Source organism: Poecilia formosa, unplaced genomic scaffold (assembly GCF_000485575.1).
Source record: "Poecilia formosa unplaced genomic scaffold, Poecilia_formosa-5.1.2 Scaffold237, whole genome shotgun sequence".
Classification (NCBI taxonomy): domain Eukaryota; kingdom Metazoa; phylum Chordata; class Actinopteri; order Cyprinodontiformes; family Poeciliidae; genus Poecilia; species Poecilia formosa.
In genome coordinates, this window is record NW_006800176.1 from 8,501 (window position 1) to 13,909 (window position 5,409).

A 5,409-nucleotide genomic window follows, 5' to 3' on the forward strand; every position below is an offset into this window, starting at 1 on the left:
TAAAAGCTTGAAAAAGTGACATAAAATTTTACTAAATCCATCTAAGATGAACTTTTTAAACTGATGAGATAATTTACTTTTACTGTTACAGTCGCATCTTAAAATTGAGTCTTTCCATGTCTTTCTAAAGGTGTTACTTTATCATTTTGGTGGGGAGTTAAAGGTGCTACATCTTCTGCTGATGTTTGTTTTGATTCACTTGTTTTCAGCTGTTTTTATTTACTTGTTCCTCTTGGTCCCAGATGACGGCACATCTACCCAGTCTCTGCTATTTTCTCTTCCAGAACAGAACTCTGAGTACATCCACCCACTGGAAAACTGAAGCTGTCTGAATTTTTTTTTTTTTTTTTTTATTTACATATGCCACACATTTCGCATTTATCCCACAGGAAGCGAATGCAGCATAAAGCATTTCGAGAATGAGATCCAGAGAGAGAGAGAGAAACAAGGAGAGAGAGGCAACAGCGCAGATGAGCCCCAATGAACAACAGCCGGCTCCTCTTTCAAACACAAAGCATCACACGCTCCGTATCCCCCTCTCTCTCTCTCACACACACAGGACAGCCGCACACTCACGCACACTCACGCACGCAAGCAGCCCGAAAACCCGAGCGGCATCAGCCCTCTCTGCCCGCCGCTGCCGGTGGCAGCCCTGTCCGCTTCTCCGCACCTCGAAGCCGTGAGAGGAGTTCCTGCTGACCTCACAGGCAACAGAGGAGAGCCGCGGATCTCTGCTTGAGACGGCAGACAATTAACCAGCGAAGCGGGGGAGAGCCGAGAGAGAAAGCGGGGGAAGGCGAGTGAATACGCTCCAGTCCAGCTACTGGCTCCTGCTGCTGCTGGAGGAGGAGGAGGAGGAGGAGGAGGAGGAAGAGGAAAAGGAAGAGGAGGAGGAGGAGGCTGTGAGCTTGGAGAGACTGGAGCAGCTCCGGCATCCTGCACAGGCAGCCCGAACGGCCACAAGTGATCAGAGCATCTTCAGCCTTATAGATGAACAAGCAGCACGGTGCAGCTTCCAGTCCTGGGTGAGTCAACTTCCAATAAACACACGCACACACACACACACACACTATCTCATCTGCGTACTCCATGTGCTGTCTGTAACTGTCTGCATCCATCTTCACAAAAACAGACTGTACACACGTGGTGTGTGTGTGTGTGTGTGTGTGTGTGTGTGTCTGTGTTGCTTTTTTTCCTCTGCCTTGCTGCTGATGAGCAGAAGATGCAACTTGTGATCACTGTGACACTATTTTACCCCTTCAGCTCCTTTCTGATGGTGCAGCAACCCCCTCCCCCCCACCACTGATCGATTTGCTCCGTAACTTAGACGGACATCAGCTCTCATCATCTGTTCTTTTCTATTGTCACCGCTGAGGCAGTGTGTTTGTGCATCCGTGCACAACTCATCTCCATCGGTATGTGCGTGCCTGTGCGAGTCCTCTGGTGATCAGGTTTCAATTAGGATTTAATAATGTAAACGGCGTGGGCAGGAAAGGGAAGGCGGCCCACGATCGATCCTGCAGCCGTATCGGTGTGACCAGGTGACACATCTAATCCCGTGTGCTCTCTGAGCCCATCTCCGGCTCGGCTCCCAGCTTCTTTTATTGGTGTGTGTGCCTGTAGTTCTGAGTACAGCAACAAATCAGATGATTATTCCAAGGAGTGCAGTTGTCCTTCCCTCTAATGGCTTTGGAGTTCATCTCTCCCCTAAGAAGTTATACAGAAAGGAGAGAAAGAGAGAGAGAGAGAAGATAAAGGCACCAAACAACTCTAACCTGTGGCCCTCAACTCCATAAATCAGCAGCTGTCCCCTTGTTTTCTCACAATTCCAGCTTTTCAGCTGCTTTGATTTATTGGTAGACGCTCTGACCTCTTCCAAGGTTTCTGCACTGCAGTGTCACTGCATGCTTTCTCTATTAACGTGGCCAGCATTCAATAAATAATGACGTGAAGATCTGACACATTTTTCAAGAACCGACAAAACTGTCACAACTCGCCTCACCCAACAAGCCCCCCAACTGCATACTTGCGCGCCGTGACTGAATGATTATGTTTGCTTGATCACTCAGGTGTTCAGACTTTTTTTTTTTTTTTTTTTTTTAACATATACAGGTTTTGCAGGAAGTTCAGCCCTTCTCTCTGACTTCATGAATTTGATGTAGGTCTCATTCCAGGGGTGGATGTGTTGGATTTTCTTGTAAGTAGGAGATTAGACGGCAACTGTTCACTCACTGGCTCATTTTGTCCCATTGGACAACTGTGGGTGACATGAAATGACAGTTTAAAAGGCTCCTACCACAAAAATACAGAACACCAAAACAGCATAATAATAATAATAATATACTGCTTCTTGACATCCTAGGAGTCACTAAGGACTTCCAGACTTCCTCCTCAAATCCCCTCACTCATCCCTCTGGTTATATAGGTCAGTCTTTCCAACAGAACGCTATAGCTCTTCTCCACTCACATCCCAGCAATACTCTTGTCTAAGACTTATTTTAAATTTATGCAAGTAAACAAGGTTTCCATCAGTCATTTATGCTGCAGTGACCTCATTCTTATTCATTGTTTTGAGGCTTAAAGAATTTTTCCCAGTCAGCCTTGTTGTATTGTTCCCTTAATATCCCAGTACTTATGCCTTTAATCTGTCAAGGACGAAGGTTTCATCGCATGCTGGGAATTAAAAAAAAAACAAAAAAAAGTCACAAGATATAAAAAACTCGTTTTTGATAGCAATTCCTGTCACATTATGCGATAAAGATGCCAGACGGTGTGATTTGTGCTGAAAAGAGTGGTGCCAGACAAGTCGGACAGAAAATTCAATCCAAAAAATGAATGGACTCCCAGTTACAGGTGTTAATGCTCCTATTAGGACTCTGAAAAGATTGAGAGGAGGATGAGGGAGGCTGTGAAAGCACACATGCCTGGGCGGCAGTAATGAGACTTCACTACGGCCCAGTTAACAGTAAAAGTTATGGTTTCAAAACTACTAAAGTTAGTCCTTTTTATGAGTCATTTCAGGTGTATTTTTACGTTACTGGATATCCCAGTGCTGCTCTGATCCTCCCTCACCTTTTTGCTGCACACTGCCGGTCAGGTGGATTTTCTCATATTTATATAAAAGATTAATTTGGCAGTTTGCTAATATGTCTAGTTGTGAAAAAAACAAAGGTCTAAAAAGATAAGGAACCCCAAAAAATATAAATGAGTAGCAAGATTTTAATAAACAAAAACTATTAGATTATGTTATAAATTTGTATTTTAGAATTTTGAGTTAACAGCTTGAGTTAATTTATTTTATTTTAAGGTTGTTCTTTTGATTCTTTTATGACAAAACATAATATGTCAAACAGCTTACTTAATTGGAAAAATAAGACAAAGAAAATTCAATCCATGTACTATAAGGCATCACAAGGATGGATATTTGTGACTTTTTATTGTTCAGTTTGTATTACTGGTGTGTGATGCTGCTAAAATCATAATGTATGGAAATGACGTGGTGTCGAATGGTGTGGAACAGGTCGGAGACAAATTTTCTCTCACAACGGACAAAATTTATCTTTGGAATAATTTGTTATGTCTAATATCTTTACATGTTTGCACATTATATTTTACAAGAAACAAAATGTTAAAGGTCATGGCCTTAATTGAAGATTTAAGTGTGACTAAATTGACTCTTGGGTTCAAAAAGCACATCATTCATGCCGACAATATTATTGTCTTAAATTTAATATTGCATGTTCTGATGATGAAGTCACATAACTCGCAAAGCTTTACTCGATATTCAGTCACAGTATCATCGTCATAACTACGTTCCTTACTAAAAATACTTTAGCTTTGATAATCCTTTTTGACATTGTAAGCACTAAAAGTGATGTTGTTTTACTAAAATGATAAAAGGGCCACACGGGAGGAATTTTTTTTTTTTCATGCTTTTGTCTAACTGACTTGTTAAGTCTGTAGTTTTATCTTTGGTTCTGCACATTTCACACATTCACAAATCCTTCCCAAGTGTCACTGCCATGGGATCTCTGCAGTTTTAAATCTGCGAGATAAAACACAATAAGATCATAATATTGAATACAAAAATCTTTTCAGTGTGCTTCGTTTGCTTACATAATAATAAAAAATATATTGAGGAGGAACTGAACTGACCCGTGAATGACCAGGAAAACTGTAGGACTGTGAGTCAGAATATTGGAAATTGAGTTGCATTTTGGCTTAGCTTGACTGCAAAAACTTTCAGTATGACTTGGCAGACTCTGGACTTGTGATCCTCTGTTAGGCTGTGGATAAATATCTGCTGAAATATGCCAGTTACAGTTGAGGGGAAAAAAATCAACTTTTGTTCTTCCTCAGATGGAATAAGGTGAGGTATTTAGATTAAGATATAACTCATATTTGTCTCCAAAACAATATGTAATCTCTAACTAGAAATCAAAACATATGTCTTTTCCAATTCTCAGCATTTCTTAGTGTGGCCTTTTCTATATCTCTGGATGTGCTTCCCGTAGCGCCTCAGCTCATGGATTCCTATACCTACTTGTCAAGAGCAGTTATGATCCGACATCAAAAAGGGAAAAAATAAAAAATAAAGGACTGAAGCGAAAGCAATTATGCAACAGCTCTAATGGATCCCGAGGTGCCACTTAGCCTCCTTCTTTGACAGATTTATGCGTCAGTAATGAAATGCGCACCGACAGGTCTATGTGTCCCTTCAGAGTGCATTGTTGAATCGGGCCTGTTAGTTCTGTCCATTACGACGCCCACTCTTACCTTCCCATTTCGAGCCTTTCTGATGTGCATAAAGCTGTCATCTGTGCTCAGTAGTGACATTACTGCAGCTTAACACTGCCAATGCCCAGACAACCTCATTGTTTTCAATTTTGCAGTATTTATGAAGGCAGTAAAGCGGAGATGCATCCTCTGTCAGCGAGACGGCAGCACCGCCGCTCTCCAGGGAAGAATAGCGCAGAGGACGAGGAATGAGGGGATACAGTGGTAGAGCAGGGGGCTCGGATACCTGCAGGCAGGCTGGCATGTCATCTGTCGCTGTTAAGAAGTCCAACTGGAACAATGATGGCCCCGTGTGTGTGTGTGTGTGCTGGCTGTCCTCCCACTCTCTGACTGCTGTAATGCTATTATAGATGGGGCTGCAACCTAAATGCAGAGCTTAGAGAGCATCTGAACCTTACATGGTTTTTTTTATTTTATTTTGTTTAGTTTTTTTCAGAGATGATGGCTTTATTTGACATTTGCTCTGATAAATGTGGTTGGGCTGACCTTGGAGTCGCCAAGCACTTTTATCAGACCAGTTACAATGTATAAGAACCTTTCTACTCCACTTCGCATAGTCATGAAATTTAACTAATCATAGTGTGGGACATATCCACATTTTTTGCACACACA

At 42.0% G+C, this 5,409-nt stretch overlaps 1 protein-coding gene across 2 annotated transcripts in view; it reads left to right on the top strand.

The window, feature by feature from the left end:
* The first annotated feature begins 360 nt into the window (after positions 1–360).
* The window catches only part of lingo3a (leucine rich repeat and Ig domain containing 3a), a 40,450-nt gene continuing 35,401 nt past the window's right edge, over positions 361–5,409 (top strand). Inside the window, exon 1 of one of the 2 annotated variants that reach the window (XM_016680256.1) lies at positions 361–1,025. The gene's annotated coding sequence lies outside the window, so the exon portion shown is untranslated. The remainder of the gene's footprint in view (positions 1,026–5,409) is intronic. The other variant, XM_007569137.2, reaches the window with a different exon arrangement.